The following is a 19,249-nucleotide window of genomic DNA, read 5'->3' on the forward strand; positions in this document are numbered from 1 at the left end:
CGACCCTTGTTCAGCCAGTCTATTCTCACAATGAAAACAAAGGAAACAGGAAGTAATGGGAGCATCATTTGTTAAAATGAGGGGATGTATTATGTTGCAAAGGATTCTGGGAAGGGTAAGATATCTCCTCTGTATGCCAGCTATCCCTATCAACAGTATATTTTTGCTGGGGTTTCTAAACTTAAAGGCATTAAAACCATTAACAAAATGATAATAACATCAAAAGTAAAACATAATCCAATATAATATTTCTGTTGTACAAACTTTAACAACAACGTCACACAATGATACCAAATTTATTACATTTATTCCTGTTTAATAGTGACTACAAACACAATTTGAGAATGTGATATTTTACACTGAAGGACGGACGGACAGACAGAGCTGATCTTATGGTCTTACTCCTCGGGTGTAAGACAATAATGTACATAAACTTCATGCTATTAACTGAATCATGCATTTTGTAATTACCAGTAAATGTCATAAGTGTAAAAGTATTTCATTACTTATGAATGAATGTTCTTAGTCATCCAATAGTTTCAAATAGAGTTTTGGAATTAAATCAAATACTGGAACTTACTTTTTGCAACTTTGCTATGTTGCGTCTGGAACCACCAGACTTCACACAGTGTCAACACCCTGTATTATAAATATTTTTTTCCATACAGCTCAATACTCCGTTGAAATCAATATTCTATTATTGACACAGATAAAGAAAGTTTACATATGCATTGTGTTGTATAGGACGTGCACCTGGAACTTAACTAAATGGGCTAAACGCGTTCCTTTATACCTATAAAGTATAATTGTCATTCTCAAAATTAAATATATCTCAATTTTTACTTCGGATTTCAAATTTTTTACATTAAAAATGCAGTAAAAGATATCCACAGGATATGAGGTTTTAAATCAGAGCTAAAGGGTACATGTATTGGCTGCCGCTTTTAGTTTTGACATGTATTTGTTTAGGATATACAGCGGTGAGCATAGCTGAACTCTTCATTTGTACTGTACACACTCTCTAAAGTTCCATGTTTCCGTATGTACGAGACGAATCCAACGAGCCAAGTCATGGTCAGGATTTGGTCGGCCATCTTTGGATCCCCGCAACACCAAAAACCCGCTTAAAAATCGATGTTACATTCTTTTGTGTTGTAAACTGTCATCATTCTTTTGTCTACTTGTAACACGGGTGATATAATGCAGTTTAAAATGCCCTCCAAGGTCGCATTATTTCACATTTTAGGTGAAATTGAGTCGACAGGGACCCAACTTTGGCAGCCATTGAGGTATAGGACTGCGTGAAATTGGATTCGTCTATAATGAAATGTGTACATCACTCACATTTTGTCCCTGTGATAAAGTTCTAGCTCTTGCAGTGGTGCCTCATTTCTTCTTGCAAATTTTCATATGTTTCTTACATTGTCCATTAAATCCAAATGCTTTCTGGCAGTAGGAACAATTGAAAGGTTTCTCTCCTGTATGAGAACGTCTATGAACGCGAATATAACACGGCTTTTTTTTCGCTCGATACCCGCAATCTGGGCATTTGTACGGCTTCAGCAACGTTTCAGCAAGTGCTACACCCTCTTGGTGTTTCTTCTCATGTTTTGTACAAGCAGTTGCCGATAAGAACGTCAAACCACAAAAATTACATTTGCATTTGTTCGGATCCGATTCCGTATGGATGTTTTTAACGTGACTTTGTAGATTCCCCAAACGTTTAGCTCTATGCGGGCAATACTTGCACTGGTATATTCTCTCATCGGTATGGATTCTACGATGAGAAGTCAATTCGCCTAACAAAACGAACGTCTTGCCACACACCTCACACATGTTCTGTTTTGTATCTTTGTGTCTTTCTTGATGCGTGGCGAGACTTGCCTTATCAATAAAGCACTTGCCGCATTCACTACATTTGCATGCCTTAAGACCTTTATGACGTAGCAGATGCGTCCTCAGACTTGTATGTTTTAAGACAACACCGCAGATTTGACAAACACGATGCTTATTTGCTTTATGCGTTTCTTGGCAACACCGCTGTGGACTAATTCCTCATGCCTGCGGATACTTCTCTTCTCCTTAAACTTGCGGCCACAGTCAGGATGTGGACAATCATAATATGTGGGGATAGTATGATCTCTTGTGTGGTTTTTCAAAGTAGTAAAGCTACTGAAGCATGATGTACACAATGAACACTTAAAGGGCTTCGGTACTTCCTTTTGTTTCATGGGGTCACTAAGATGTGTTGAAAACTCCTTTTGTTCCACATGCTTACTTAGATGTACTGAAAACTTTATCATCATAGCTGCATTCCATTTAAACTCTTCCTTACAAAATTTGCAGGCAAATTGTTTTGAAGTTATACTTCCTTCTAAAGTCATTTCTATAATTTTTGGATTCACATCGTTGATTTGGAATGTGTTCTTCAACTTGACCGGACCTTCTCTTTTCACACTTGTTTTGGTAGATTTTGATGCCTTCCCTTCATAACAAGAATCTGACCCGCTATCGCTACTTTCTTCGCCATCTGATGGCATATAAATATTGTCTTCATTCGACTCAAGATTTTCATCTTCGCCAGAAACTGGTACATCTTTGCCCGTAATTTCAATTTCCTCCACCAACTCATCAGACTCTGTTTTAATCACTCCAATGATCTCGTCTGACTGCAACAATTCTTGCTGGTTTCCAAATCTCTCCTCAACAGGCTCTTTCTTCAATTTGATTTCCCCACAGCAAATTCCACACGTAAGAGGATCCGTTTTATTCTTTTTGAATAATTGTTCCAGTTCTGTTTTCACCTCTCGCACACGTTTGTCTGCGCAAGAATCGCAAAAATATAAAACCGTTGCCATTTTTTATTTTCCTTAGCTCAGTGATAATACCGAAAACATGGTGCTATAAGTTTATGTTTCGGTAGAGAATTGTACTGTATCATTTGTAGCTGGAAATGCCTCTACTGGAGTTGTTTGCTAGCTTGGATCGTCCTAAAGGAGAAAGGGAGAAAGGGTAGAAGAGAGAGAGAGAAGTACACAAAGTTTTAATATACATTTTGTACTTTTATTTTACACAATTGTGTTTTACTGTGAAGCATCTGTGCAACCTGCAAATCGATGACATCATCAGGGGACATTATACAAAGAAAAAACAAAAAACAGCAATAAAACTTATCTTATAATTGTTCAGATTTTATTAAAGGAGTATTACATGATCCTAACATCCTCTTATGACATTTTTCAGTAGATATCCATGAAAAAAGCTTATTCCCAAAATTTCAGTTGATTCTGATTTTGCATTGGCGAGTTATGCATGACTATGTGTATTACACAGCTCCATAGACAATGTGTTGTAAATTCAAATTTCACGATATCTTTACTAAACGAATTAATCTGCAAGAAATTTTTTGTACATAAACATTATGTAGCCAGAGTTTCCAGTGATATAAAAATTTCAACTTTAAAAAAAAAAAAAAAAAAAAAAAAGTGGGGGGATGATGCTGTGGATCACGAAATTCCCTTTTAATAATGTAGAACCAAAATTAACATAATGTACATAAACTCTACATTTGTATTATCAACTGAAAAATGCATTTTACAATTACCGGTACAAGTGACTCTATAGTAAGAATTCCAATTGAATGAACGCAGCTTTCAACAGCTGTACTCGATCCAACCGCGATCGTATATTGTGTAATTCAAACTACAACGCGAGCGCACAACCTTGGATACAATCATACAATGCTAACCAATCACGAGTATGTTGGCATGGTTGGATTCGCTTCCGCGTTACTCACGCACAATACACGCTGGCGTACATCACTCAGTGTACGCAAACAAATCGTCACGCTATTGAGAGCTGCGTTCATTCAATTGGAATTCCCACTATACATTTTGTAGTATTTTATCACTTGGTTTTAAAAGAGCGCGTTACACATGGCTATTCCAGTTGAAATCCATACACCCCTATGAATGACATGATGTTAATCTCTCACACTGGCCACATTAGGGGAAGTAGATTTCAAATGGAGTCACCCATTCACTATTACAGCAACCCCCATTTGAAATTAATGTTATATTTGTGAAAGATTAAGATCATATTTCAACTGCAGACCTGCCAACCTACACTAGGATCCACAACATGCTCATCTATCAAGGCACAGTTCTTTAACCTCAATACATTTGTACATTTATTGAATGACCTTGGAAAATTTGGGTACAAAAACTCATATGCTGCAACTTGAGTTCAAATTTTACACTGTGATTGTTTAATTGAGGTTATTGAACTATGCCATTGGGATGAGGCCATTGTGGTCCATAGTGCTACCGAAGTCAGAATGAGGGACATTGAGACCAAAACCTTGTACATGTACACAAACCAGGTACCGACAAATTCAAAGACTTGAGGTGTGCAATACTTTCGAATTCAGAGAAGGTTTTGCAGGTCTAAATTTATCACAATAGACTAAAGAGAATGCTGTAGCAAATTTTAAAGTGACATTTTCATCATTTTCTGTTCTTACATTTAAATTTGCCATCACTGAAATTTTCAGAAAACAGGACTGTCCCTCATATTCACTTTGGTAAACCCCAAATGAAGGACAGTCCCTCAAAATGAGGGACAGTTGGCAGGTCTGCTGAATAGCGCTTTGTACACGGCTTCAAATCGCAAAGCTTTCACTTGAAATGCTGGAGTACAAATATGTATGCGCATTTCAGACACCACATGAATATTGAATATGTCTGCAAACAGCTGCTTTGACACATTGACATCAATGACTGGACCAGGTGAAAAATATTGCAGTCAGTAAGGATGAAAATAATAGGTGTCCTACATGTACCAGGACTCAGTTTGGGAAAAAAGTAAGCCCCGGTCACCTGAATTTAGTCAGGACCAGGACTCATGTTCAGGCCTTGTCTTTTGAAAATTGCTGGCGAGTGACAAATCACTCTCCTCAAAGCTGTAGGCGAGTGATTTTAATCACTTGTATTATTATTACACCAAATGTAGGTGAGTGATCACTCTCACTCGCCTCAAAAGACAAAGCCTGCATGTTAGCCTAAACAGAACTCACTTTTGTTTAGTAACCTTCAGAATTTAAGCCCAAATTGTCCAATTAATATCCAATGGCATATCAAGTCTACTTTCACCAATAACACCAACAGCTCAAATTCTGACCTCACATTGCCGAGAAACCCAATTTAGGTTCACTGCTTCCTTTTTCTTGGGTATCTTAACATACATGTATATAGACTGTATGGTGATGGACTATGGTTCAGGCCAAAAAGTGTAGCCTGGTGTTATGATAAAACAGTAGGCACCGTACTGAAATAAGGCCCGTATCCTGCTTATTTTCACCCTTGGCAGTCAGTCTTCCATATATATTTTGTCATAAGTTAAGATTAACAAATAAGAGTTCAGATCACATACTGACGCATTTGCAAAATACGCATTTCGAGAAAATCAGCCTTAAAAAGCTAGCAATTTTCATTTGCTGCATAATCTTAATTAAAATATAATTGTCGATTAACCAGGTTAACAGTAATGCAAATATACCATATACATTGTACATTGTATTCAATATAATTCACTTTTAAGTGAATTATATTGAATCAAGTGAATTATCAGAGCATATATTATATATTATTCTGCAAAAAGTCAATATTAAATAAAATACGTCACTATGTGATAAGGACTGTCAATTTCGCTGTTCAAATGACAAATATGTCGCGCAAATACGTCAGTATGTGAAAAAGACAAAACAGCAATTTTGCAGTGCAATGACAGAGTCACGCAAAGCAAATATGTAGCTCAAATACGTCAGTACATGTTTGTGAAACGACAAATTCTTCAAATTATAGGTGATCGGCAAATACATCGTTATGTGATGCAAACATTTCAAGGTTTTGTAAATACGACATAATTAAATTAATTAATATCTTACTAATTAAGCCACTTTGAGTAGAACATAACAAACTAATATACCAATTTTCTCAAAAATGTTAAAAATGTCGAATACGTCAGTATGTGATACGGCCGACGATATATGTATGTACCTGTATATCTAAAAGCTGCTACAATGTATGTGTAATAAAAAGCGCAGTGATTTTTCTACGCACAGGCACAATGCCTCTATGTTGATCCACAAGCCTCAGCACACTTTACATAACTTCTAATATTGCAATATATTTCATTTTATTCTATTCTATTTTAATGAATAAACTATTCATCCGAATAAAATGTTTTACGATATTTCTTTGTAAATATTAAATTACCAATATTATCAAGCAAACACACAAAGTAATATGCTATACAATACAGCAAATGAATTAAAGGTACCAGTTATTTTCACCTGGCTGTATATTCTAAACAAAGACAGATATGTCATAACAGATATGCCAATATAGCTGCCATCTTTCAGCTCGGAGGACACCATCTGTTGCAATTAGGTGAAATAGAGACTCAATGATCTAAGGGCTCATATTGAAATTCCCTTACACAGGAAGGTTTGCGCCGTCCTGCAGCTTTCCTGTGCTAGCCTTCTTTTGTTAAAATCCTGGGCAGGGTGTATCACTGATGCATATAATCCATCCGTTTTATGACCGAGCTTTCCTGAGGCGCGCACTTAGCGAGGGGAATCCTGCCTTCTTTCTGTGTGAAAACGTGGTAGGGTATTTCAATATGAGCCCTAAAATCCCAAGGAAGATGCAACTTTCGACTTTGTTTCTTCCTTGGATTTTAGATCACCGTTTCTTGAACTCTCAACCCATTTCAACAAATAAGGTCTTAAATCAGAGCTGAAGTGTACACAACTACACATATTGGCTGCTGGATTTAGTTTTGACATGTGTTTGGGATATATACATGGGAGAACATAGCTGAGCTCTTTATTTGTACTGTACACACTCTCTAAAGTTCCTGCTTCCATACATGTACAATGTATAATGAAATGTGTACATCACTCACATTTTGTCCATGTGATTAAGTTCTAGCTCTTGCAGTGGTGCCTCATTTCTTCTTGCAAATTTTCATATGTTTCTTACATTGTCCATTAAATGCAAATGCTTTCTGGCAGTGGACACACTTAAAAGGTTTCTCTCCTGTATGTGAGCGTTGATGTTGGCGAATTTTACATGGCTTAGTCGCACGAAACCCGCAATCTGGACATTTGTACGGCTTCAGCAACGTTTCAGCAAGCGCTACACCATATTGATGTTTCCTTTCATGCATTGTACAAGCAGTTGCTGATAAGAAAGTCAAACCGCAAAAATTACATTTGCATTTGTTTGGATCCGATTCCGTATGGATGTTTTTAATGTGATTTCGTAGATTCCCTAAACGTTTAGCTCTGTACGGGCAATACTCGCACTGGTATATTCTCTCATCGGTGTGGGTTATACGATGAATTTTTAAATCACGTTGGTCAACGAACAACTTGCCACACACATCGCATATGGCCTTTTTTGCATCGTTGTGTCTTTCTTGATGCCTGCCGAGATTTTTCTTATCAATAAAGCATTTTCCACATTTGATACATTTGAATGGCTTAAAATCTTCATGACTTAGAAGATGTTTCTTCAGACTATATTGATGTTCAAAGACAGTGTCGCAGATTTGACACACGAAGGACTTGCGTTCCTTAGCAATACCGCTGTGGACTAATTCCTCATGCTTGCGGACACTTAATTTCTGCCTAAACTTACGGTCACAGTCGGGATGTGGACAATCATAATACCGTGGGTTAGTATGATCTTGAGTGTGCCTTTTCAAAGTGTGAAGGTGACTGAAACACAATGTACACAATGGACACCTGAATGGCTTTGGTATGTCCTTTTGTTCCATGTGCTCACTTAGATGTATTGAAAACTTCACAATCATGTCTCCATTCCATTTAAACTCTTTCTGACAAGTTTTGCATGCAAATTGTGTTGGCGTTATACTGCCCTCTAATATCAGGTCTTTAAATTCGGGATTCAAATCGGTTATTTCTAGTTTGTTTTTCATCCTGACCGAACCTTCCGTTTTCTCAGTTCTTTTACCCTTCTTTTTGGTTGATTTAGACTTGCTCGCTTTGCTTTCAATTTCATCAGAATAATTTGAGCCGGTATCGCCTCCATCATCATCGGACACATCTGATGGCATATAATCAGCGTCTTTGTTGGCCTCATGATCGCCATCACTATCGTCTTTAGACACCGATACGTCTTTGGCCACAATTGGGATTTCTACCACCGACTCATCCGATTCTGTTTTAATCACTTTCATGATCCTATCTGACTGCAGCGATTCTTCTTGGTTTTCATTTCTTTCCTCGATAGGGACTTTCTCCACTTTCATTTCACTACAGCAAATTCCACACTTACGAGGATCTGTTTCTTTCTTTGTGAATAAGCGTTCCAGTTCTGTTTTCACCTCTCGCACACGCTTGTCTGCGCAAGAATCACAAAAATATAAGTTACCTGCTGGTGCTGCCATTTTGTTGTTTCCTCCAGTAATGATACAGAAAACTGGTTGTTACGAGTTTCAGGTTAGGTAGAGAATGACCACAGAGTGTTCTGATACTGTATTCTTTATCATGTAGCTTAGTTGTTGGTGTTCTGGAACTTGAGCTCTTCAACAGGTTTTTGCTGGTTACGTTTATCCTAAAGGATAAAGGAGAGGGACAGAAAGAGATGTGCATGTAGAGATGGAGAGAGAGAGGGGGGGGGGAGAGAGAAAGAAAGAGAGAGATACACAACAGGTAAGTCAATATGCAAGGCATTCTGGCAAGTGCATTGATTTATTGATTATCTATAATATAATTAGAAATTATATATTTTAATTGGTATAAAAAATATGGAAGAAAAATGATTTTTAGCAGGTGGTCACTTCAAGAATTTTTTTCAACGTAAAGACCCTTTTCTTAAAAATTCATTTTATGACATTTCTTGAATAATAAATGTGAACTTTGCATTCAGAACAACCATAACTTGATGACAACTTACAATAACATGTGTATATGTCGGATTGATATATTACCTAATTTCGATGCATGTTTTGCCAGAATGCCTCACATTATTATTATTACCATGTATTCAACCTAATTAGTGCCCCTCCTCTATTAAGTACCCCTACGGGAGTACAACCAAAATGGTTTGCTGCCTTCACTGATGGTTCAGCTTCGCTACACTTCGATAACAAGTGAGCAGTACACCAGTTTGCTGATATGTATCAGAGCCTCATAGTTCCCTGAGTTTTAGGACCTGGAACTCCCAAGTGCCGGTAAAATTTGCATTCCTGCCGCCTGGCTCGTGGCATTTCAAAACATTCAAACAAGGCTCCCTGGCCAACAAAATCTCTCGTTCTCACAGAATCTCACTGAAACTTACAATTATGTTGGATTATAAACAGTCCAATAAATACACTGTATGTATTAACCCATGTGAGGTAGGCTTATACTGAACAAAGATTTATGCCTTATTTGAATTTATAAAAACTAGTTCCCAGTCGACAAAAATGAGCTCCCGGTTCTCACCAAATCCCTGTGAACCACCTGTGAGCTACTTTTTTCAAAAGCATCTCCTGGTAAAAACCCTGTTATTTTGAGCCTTGTGTACATGTAGGAGCAGAGGCTTTGATTCAACATTTAAGGGGGTACTACACCCCTGGCCAATTTTGTGCCTATTTGCATTCAGAACAACCATAACTTGATGACAACTTACAATAACATGTGTATATGTCGGATTGATATATTACCTAATTTTGAGCTCTGCATGTTTTGCCAGAATGCCTCACATTATTATTATTACCATGTATTCAACCTAATTAGTGCCCCTCCTCTATTAAGTACCCCTACGGGAGTACAACCAAAATGGTTTGCTGATGAGCTCATCCAAGCTTTGCTGCCTTCACTGATGGTTCAGCTAAACAGCTTCGCTATACTTCGATAACAAGTGAACAGTACACCAGTTTGCTGATATGTATCAGAGCCTCATAGTTCCCCGAGTTTTAGGACCTGGAACTCCCAAGTGCCGGTCAAATTTGCATTCCCGCCGCCTGGCTCGTGGCATTTCAAAACATTCAAACAAGGCTCCCTGGCCAACAAAATCTCTCGTTCTCACAGAATCTCACTGAAACTTACAATTATGTTGGATTATATTCCAACAGTCCAATAAATATGTATTTATTCATGGAGGTAGGCTTATATCGAACAAAGATTTTAAAAAACTGGTTCCCGGTAGAAGAAAATGAGCTCCCGGTCCTCACCAAATCCCTGTGAACCAGGAGCTACTAAGTAAGTAGCTCCTGGTAAAAGCCTGTTATTTTGAGCCGGTGTGTACATGTAGGAGCACAGGCATAAAAAACATTTTCATCTGATGAAAGATGGGTACCGTATAGTATACATGTAAGATAAAAAGAAATCGACATGTTTTGTCATCTTTAATATTCTAACTAGTTAGTAAAAATAGTATTTTCACAAACAATCCAGTGTTCGAAATATGCCTCAAAAAGTTACAGGCCAGCCGGGCTTGACCTTAATAAGTTACCGGCCACCCGGCCGGCAACTAGATGCCAGTCAGAAAAGTTACCGCCAGGCCAAAAGTTACAGGCCAATGGCGGCTGACCGCCCTATTTCTAACGCTGAAACAATCCATGATTGGATCAACCTGGCAAGTGACCAGCTGCATCCCTTTCCCTGCAAGCCTTCAGAACATCGTTGATGGCAGTAATAACTTTTTTGCAATTTTACTTTTTACTCATGTTTACTTGCATTTTGTATTTTTGTGCACAATTTTTGTTTATAAGTTATACCACACATGCCCACTGTCCTTTATAATAAGGAAGACCTCAGAAGTCAGTGAAGCAGAGCTCCTGATATAGTGAGGGTGCTAAACCCAAATGGGCACAGGTTGATACCGGTATGCCAATGTTGAATCAAATTTACAATATTTAAAACATATTAACCTATGGCTCTGGTTTTTTTAACATGTATCAAAAGGCTAAATGACACTTTAGGAGACCCCAGCAGAAACACATGACCTATTTCCGGATAACTTTTTATATTTTTATGAAGTGTAGACCTAGGCTAATCTCCCATAGCTTAACAAAATTTGTCCCAGTTTTCTTTCTTTTCTTGTGACAAGACCAAATGTCCAATTGTTAACGGAAATTTGTCAACCTAACAAAAGTGACTAATTTGTTTTGTTTACAAAATAAAACCAGATCAGCTCTGAGCATTCTGTTCAATATTTTATGAACACATGTTAGTACAAGATCCAAGAAATCCAAGATTTACCTAAATAATTTCTAACATGAAAAAAATTTGAGCACTTGAAAATTATGTTTCGGACGTTACATTTTCCGTTAACAATCTTGCTCTATTTTTAACATGGTCTAAGTGATTGTTTTATCATGTAAAACATACACAAATACTTTAAATGTTTGCCTCAGGGCAATATAAATAATTGCAAGTGCAAATTTTGTATCGGTTGAATGTTTTCATATTATGGTGAAGCATTACTTAAATGGGTCTCATTTTCCGTTAACAGTTTTGTAACATCCGAAAGAATACATAATGTCTTATAATTATGTGAAGAACAATACCAGCTTTGAATTTTCATTATTAAGTTGAAGTAGACATGACAACAAGTATCTAACTGAAAAATGATTTCACTTCCTCTTGACTTTATGTAAAATGTTGGCCACACAACATTTCCGTTAACAATGGTAACATCCGAATCAAATGTAACATCCGAGACAGAAAGAGTGACATTTTGTTGAAGAAATTTAATTAGAGGGGAAATAAAAAGGTCAAATGGATTGGAAATCATGGGAAGGCCATAGTAGAAATATGTTTTACCGTACCCAGGTTTGTTCTTTGAGTGTGCAAACCGTTAACATGTCAAGTTTGTTTCGGATGTTACAAGGCAAAATGTTAACGGAAAGTGAGGCCCAAAACAGGGTATTAAAAGAAGATTTTAGAATATACACTTAAATGAATGTGAATTTCTAGTAAATATGGTGTACATCCTCATTTTCTTAATATTGCTGTCTCCATTTCACCATTGTAAACCTTGCTAGTGGAAAAAATTGCAAGTTGTTAGCTCTACAATATCTATTGTCTCTATGCATAACACATAAGATAAAAAGCAACATAATTAATTTGGTTCACTCCTTTCAAATTAATTTCATTACTGACATATACACATGTCCTAAGAAATTTATTTTAAATTTGAAAAGCAACTTACACTGAATATTTCTCCATTACACTAGGAAAATACTTTGATTTAAAATGTGTTTCGGATGTTACCCATTTTTTGTTAACAAGTCCAGAATGAAGTTGTAATTTCAATAAACTTTATAATATTTTAGCATAAGATGATATCTAAAACTTATTGAAAATAATTAAGTAGCAATTTTGTCATAATCATTTATTTCAAAATTGAAAAAAGCTGCATTTTCATAAAAAAAGTGATAATTTTAACATAAAATATATAAGTATGTACATGTGTTAGGGCTATATCGGAATCACTATGCACTTATACCAGAAACGAAGCAGGAGAAATACTTACTATGCTTCATACAGCTTCATTATGTCTGATAAAACAATAAATTATCAATGGAAACAAATTAACCACTAAGAAAAATACTCTTACAACAGAACAAGTTTCATGGGAATTATTTGTTAACACAGACTTATGAGCTGTTTTTATACGATCAGTTTGTGCATATTTTATATGTGTGCAAATGATAAATGATTGTGCCTTGCATTAAAAAATTTCTGAGTGTCCATCATGGCAACATACCTGTTGTATATGCAATGATCTCATGTTTGTTAATTCAACTTCCAACCATCAAACTTTGTAAAAATGTTAACATCATGTAACATCCGAATCACTGCCTTAAAATTATACACATGTTTGTACATATTTTGAATCATTTGAATAATTTCAACTTGTTTTCTGATTCAAAGTGATTGATATTATGCTAAAATAATGAAATGCCCCAAATGTTTCCCTCAATAAGTTCAATTAGATTGCAATTGCATGTTAACGTAATGTAACATCCGAAACACTCTTAGGTTGGGAAGACGTAAAAGAAAACCTGATTATGATTGTAAGAAAGGTTTAGCCCTTTGTATTATCAACTTATTGCTTCAGGGAGCTAATTAATTTGGTTTATTATGATGTCCAGTGCACATTTACATTAAGGATGTGGGTAACAATGTATATGAATAAATGCCATATCAGTACATGTATTTGTTTGTTTGTTTTATTTCTTCTTTAACCTGGGACACTCAATCAGTTGAAAACACAATTAATCATCTGTTCTTCCTTGAGGCCCAGGGTCTGAGGGCGCCCTTTACATATATTTTAAATTTCAGATGTGTATACGGTGACGTATACACATCTAAATTAAAAAATTTCTTCAGTAAGATGAAAATATCATTTAATGATGATTAGATTTTCAAGTGATAGGTTTAATCATCTGACAGTGATTACAAGCCGACGACGGATGTCGGCTTGTTCTGTCTCTTCTCAATTCTTCTTTCTTACAAGCCGACGTCAAACGTCGGCTTGTGCTGTCTCTTCTCAATTCTTTCTTCTTCTTTCTTCTGGCAACCGCAATCAACTGCATCTAGCTTCGCAAGGGATTGACAGATTTCAACCAAACTTGACCCAAAAGACCACTGGGGTAGGCCAAACCTTCCATTTGACTTTGACCTTGCTGTGACCTTTGACCTAGCTATAATGGTCAAAATGTGATTTCACAAAAATGCTACTCCTTCCACAAATTACATGCAATGATCATGTGACTCATGCATATGAATCAACATGTGGCAGTGCTTAAAACTTCCCAAAAAGAATAGAGGTCAAAGGTCATTAAGGGGTCATTTCGGTAAAAGTCTGAAAAATTTGTAAAAATATTCAAAAAATCACTGTCTTTACAAATTATATAGCAGAGAGTCGCTATTAGCACACATGCATTGCTACTAGCCAGGGTCTTTAGGATGCCTACAGTTTTGGGGTCAAAGGTCATTAAGGGGTTACTTCCGGTCAAAAACCAAAATTATCAAAAATGTTCAAAAAATTTTTATCTCAAAATGTAAACAGACCAGAATAATATAACCAACATACATGAATTAGTGTTTCCTGATGTATGCATGGTATTTTTATTTTGGGGGTCAAAGGTCATTAAGGGGTCACTTCCTGTTTTTAGCTGAATACCTTCAAGAATTTTTATCTCAAGAACTGAACATGTTAGAATTTTTTAATTAAAATTATAACAATGCATTTTGTCGGTGTACATAAAGTTTTTTTTTCATTGAGGTCAAAGGTCATTAAGGGGGTCAAAAGGTCAATCAAAATTTTCAAAAAATCAAAATCCATGTATAAGTTCGATTAAGCTGAAATTCACCAGGAATATTTCTTATGACATCCTAAGCACAATGCAAGAGCAGTTGACCCCATCCGTAACCCAGGGGTCAAGTTATAGGGGTCAAATTGCGGCTTGTATTCAGCGTCTGTTGACTCTAGTTACCTAGCGGGACACCGGCTAGGTCTTGTGATGCTATCGGATCTTTCTTCTTTCTTCTTCTGCTTCTTTCTTCTGGCAACAAATTTCAAAATGCTTCTTCTCTTACATGTTACATCCTACAATGACGTCACTTGCACATATGCATCGGCTATATCCAGTGTCTATAGGATATTCACAAATTTGGGGTCAAAGGTCATTAAGGGGTCATTTCGTATAAAACCAAATATCTTCAAAATGCTTCTTCTCCTACATGTTACATCATATAATGGCGTCACTTGCACATATGCATCGGCTATATCCAGTGCCTATAAATTATTCACAGAATTTGGGTCAAAGGTCATTAAGGGGGTCATTTCGGTCTGAAAGCTAAAAATATTCAAAAAATCACTGTCTTTACAAATTACATAGCAGAGTGTTGTCATAAGCACACATGCATTGCTACCAACCAGGGTCTTTGGGGTGTCTACAGTTTTGGGGTCAAAGGTCATTAAGGGGTCTCTACCGAAAAAAAAACCAAAAATCATCAAATATGTTAATTTTTTTATATCTCAAAACGTAACCAGACCAGAGTAATATAAATTTCATATATGTATTAGTGATACCCGATGTATGCACGGTATTTTTTATTTTTTTTTTCAAAGGTCATTTAGACGTCATTTTCGGTTTTAAGCTAAATAACTTCAAGAATTTTTATCACCATAACTAAGCATAGTAGATTTTTTTCATTTACACTGTCACAATGAATTTTCTCGGTGTATACGAGGTTTTTTTTATATTGGGGTCAAAGGTCATTAAGGAGGTCAAAACGTCAAATTTGCAACTGAATGTTTAAAGTTAGGGAAAAGTAGCTGTATCTCAGCCTATGGAAGACGGATAAAGCCCCTACATGCTACAGTGATGCACCATTAATGGTGTGAGATGTCCATAATAGCCGGTCAAAGGTCAAACTTTAAGTTAAGACTGGCATTTCCGGCCCGGCTAGGTCCAGATCTGTAACCAGATCTAGTTCTTTCTTTCTTCTTCTGGCAACCTCGTGACATTTTGCGTGACTTGCCACGTTTCGCCCTAGCTCTCTTATGCTTCGACAGATTTCAACCATAGTTGAGCCAAATGACCACTGGACTAGGCCAAACCTTCCATTTGACTTTGACCTTGCTGTGACCTTTGACCTAGCTATAATGGTCAAAATGTGATTTCACAAAAATGCTACTCCTTCCACAAATTTCATGCAATGATCATGTGACTCATGCATATGAATCAACATGTGGCAGTGCTTAAAACTTCCTAAAAAGAATTGAGGTCAAAGGTCATTAAGGGGGTCATTTCTGGTCTAAAAGCTAAAAATATTCAAAAAATCACTGTCTTTACAAATTATATAGCAGAGAGTCGCCATTAGCACACATGCATTGCTACTAGCCAGGGTCTTTAGGATGCCTACAGTTTTGGGGTCAAAGGTCATTAAGGGGTTACTTCCGGTCAAAAACCAAAAAAGTTCAAAAAATTTTTATCTCAAAATGTAAACAGACCAGAGTAATATAACCATCATACATGAATCAGTGTTACCTGATGTATGCATAGTATTTTTATTTTGGGGGTCAAAGGTCATTAAGGGGTCACTTCCTGTTTTTAACTAAATAACTTCAAGAATTTTTATCTCGACAACTGAACATAGTAGAATTTTTAAATTAAAATTAGAACAATGCATTTTGTCTGTGTACATAGGTTTTTTTTTCATTGAGGTCAAAGGTCATTAAGGGGGTCAAAAGGTCAATCAAAAATTTAAAAAAAATCAAAATCCATGTTTAAGTTCCGATTAAGCTAAAATTCACCAGGAATATTTCTTATGACATCCTAAGCACAATGCAAGAGCAGTTGACCCCATCCGTAACCCAGGGGTCAAGTTATAGGGGTCAAATTGCGGCTTGTATTCAGCGTCTGTTGACTCTAGTTACAAGCCGACGACGGATGTCGGCTTGTTCTGTCTCTTCTCAATTCTTCTTCTTCTGGCAACCTCGTGACATTTTTGCGTGAATTGCCACGTTTCGCCTCTAGCTCTCTTATGCTTCGACAGATTTCAACCATACTTGAGCCAAATGACCACTGGACTAGGCCAAACCTTCCATTTGACTTTGACCTTGCTGTGACCTTTGACCTAGCTATAATGGTCAAAAGTGTGATTTCACAAAAAATGCTACTCCTTCCACAAATTTCATGCAATGATCATGTGACTCATGCATATGAATCAACATGTGGCAGTGCTTAAAACTTCCTAAAAAGAATTGAGGTCAAAGGTCATTAAGGGGGTCATTTCCGGTCTGAAAGCTAAAATATTCAAAAATCACTGTCTTTACAAAATATATAGCAGAGAGTCGCCATTAGCACACATGCATTGCTACTAGCCAGGGTCTTTAGGATGCCTACAGGTTTGGGGTCAAAGGTCATTAAGGGGTTACTTCCGGTCAAAAACCAAAAATGTTCAAAAAAATCCTAAGCACAGTGCAAGAGCAGTTGACCCCATCCGTAACCCAGGGGTCAAGTTATAGGGGTCAAATTGCGGCTTGTATTCAGCGTCTGTTGATTACAAGCCGACGACGGATGTCGGCTTGTTCTGTCTCTTCTCAATTCTTCTTCTTCTGGCAACTCGTGACATTTTGCGTGACTTGCCACGTTTCGCCTCTAGCTCTCTTATGCTTCGACAGATTTCAACCATAGTTGAGCCAAATGACCACTGGACTAGGCCAAACCTTTTATTTGACTTTGACCTTGCTGTGACCTTTGACCTAGCTATAATGGTCAAAAGTGTGATTTCACAAAAATGCTACTCCTTCCACAAATTTCATGCAATGATCATGTGACTCATGCATATGAATCAACATGTGGCAGTGCTTAAAACTTCCTAAAAAGAATTGAGGTCAAAGGTCATTAAGGGGGTCATTTCCGGTCTGAAAGCTAAAATATTCAAAAATCACTGTCTTTACAAAATATATAGCAGAGAGTCGCCATTAGCACACATGCATTGCTACTAGCCAGGGTCTTTAGGATGCCTACAGGTTTGGGGTCAAAGGTCATTAAGGGGTTACTTCGGTCAAAAACCAAAATGTTCAAAAACATTTTATCTCAAAATGTAAACAGACCAGAATAATATAACCAACATACATGAATTAGTGTTCCCTGATGTATGCATGGTATTTTTATTTTGGGGTCAAAGGTCATTAAGGGGTCACTTCCTGTTTTTAGCTGAATAACTTCAAGAATTTTATCTCAAGAACTGAACATGATAGAATTTTTAATTAAAATTGGAACAATGCATTTTGTCGGTGTACATAAGGTTTTTTTACATTGAGGTCAAAGGTCATTAAAGGGGTCAAAAGGTCAATCAAAAATTTTCAAAAAATCAAAATCCATGTATAAGTTCCGATTAAGCTGAAATTCACCAGGAATATTTCTTATGACATCCTAAGCACAGTGCAAGAGCAGTTGACCCCATCCGTAACCCAGGGGTCAAGTTATAGGGGTCAAATTGCGGCTTGTATTCAGCGTCTGTTGACTCTAGTTACAAGCCGACGACGAATGTCGGCTTGTTCTGTCTTCTTCCAATTCTTTCTTCTTTAAGTTAGGCGTGCAGCCTAACTTATTTTTTTCTTGCTGTTTGTTTCTTTAAGTTAGGCGTGCAGCCTAACTTATTTTTTTCTTGCTGTTTCTTTCTTTCTTTCTTTCTCACAATTTACTACTTGTGCTACATCCGTGATCGGATTTCGACCAAACGCATACCCAAGCCGTATTGGGTAGGTGGCTACAAAAGTCTTAAAATGTTTTAATATCGGAGGTCATCCAGGGGGTCACAGGGGTCCGAAATGGTCAGTTTTGCCTCATATGTGCCGGACCCCCCATTATAATTAGGGGCAAAACATGGAGACATCTAGTCTAGTGTTTTGATAAACAAGAGATAACCACAGGCAATGGTTCTGCTGTCTGTGCTTCAAAACGTGTAAATTTTCGTCTCAATTGGTCTAGTGCTAGGTGGTGAATGCCGTGCATTCTCTAAATTCAGTAAATTTCCATCGTCAACCGTGTGGAAAATGTCATACGGCCGGGCGGTTTCACAAGTTGCCGGCTCTATCATACCAGTCGCCGCCTGGCTATTGCAGCTGCAATCCATACATCAAAACATGTTAATGTTAGCGAGTCCAACTGCAATCCATACACCCTTCATGCAAGACATGACGGAATCGTCCACACAGGGAGTGAATATTACAAACGGAGTCACCCATTGAGGTAGGCCCATTCAAATTCACACGCCCTGTGTGGGAGATTAAGATAATGTCTTCGGAGAGGTTGTATGAATTTCAACTGGAACAGCCCAGTTGGGGTGTGTGAAACCGCAGTGGGCGATTCACACGAAACAAACTGAGGTATGTTCAGATGCCAATTTTGTTACATATCTTGAGTGTAACTTGTGATGTGATGCCTGTATGCTAGATATAAACAGCTACAACAGTATTATGCATTGCTTGAGATAGTCATGTCTTTAAATAGGTGTGATTGCAGTTGTTTGTACATGTACATGTAGAGATGGCAATGGTATTAGAAGCTATTACATGTGGTTGTGAAATAGGCTATTGTGGGAAATGACTTCATTCAATCAGATTTGATCTGAATATTGTGAGGTTAGTGATGCAGTGGTATTAGTACTATAAAAGCTTTTGTGCTGCACTGGTACTGCACACACGTA

The 19,249-nt window shown here is 37.2% G+C and overlaps 1 protein-coding gene across 12 annotated transcripts in view; it reads right to left on the reverse strand.

Moving 5' to 3' along the window:
• Nucleotides 1-19,249, reverse strand: part of LOC140164908 (zinc finger Y-chromosomal protein-like) — an 82,291-nt gene that overhangs the window by 41,524 nt on the left and 21,518 nt on the right. For 3 of the 12 annotated variants that reach the window (XM_072188299.1, XM_072188301.1, XM_072188291.1), the window contains exon 2: nt 8,460-8,642. The exons of 7 other annotated variants lie outside the window; for them this stretch is intronic. The gene's annotated coding sequence lies outside the window, so the exon portion shown is untranslated. Of the gene's footprint in view, nt 1-1,344; nt 2,991-8,459; nt 8,643-19,249 lie in introns of all 12 variants that reach the window. 2 more of the 12 variants (XM_072188292.1, XM_072188295.1) reach the window with 2 other exon arrangements.

Source organism: Amphiura filiformis, chromosome 11 (genome assembly GCF_039555335.1).
Source record: "Amphiura filiformis chromosome 11, Afil_fr2py, whole genome shotgun sequence".
NCBI classification, from domain to species: domain Eukaryota; kingdom Metazoa; phylum Echinodermata; class Ophiuroidea; order Amphilepidida; family Amphiuridae; genus Amphiura; species Amphiura filiformis.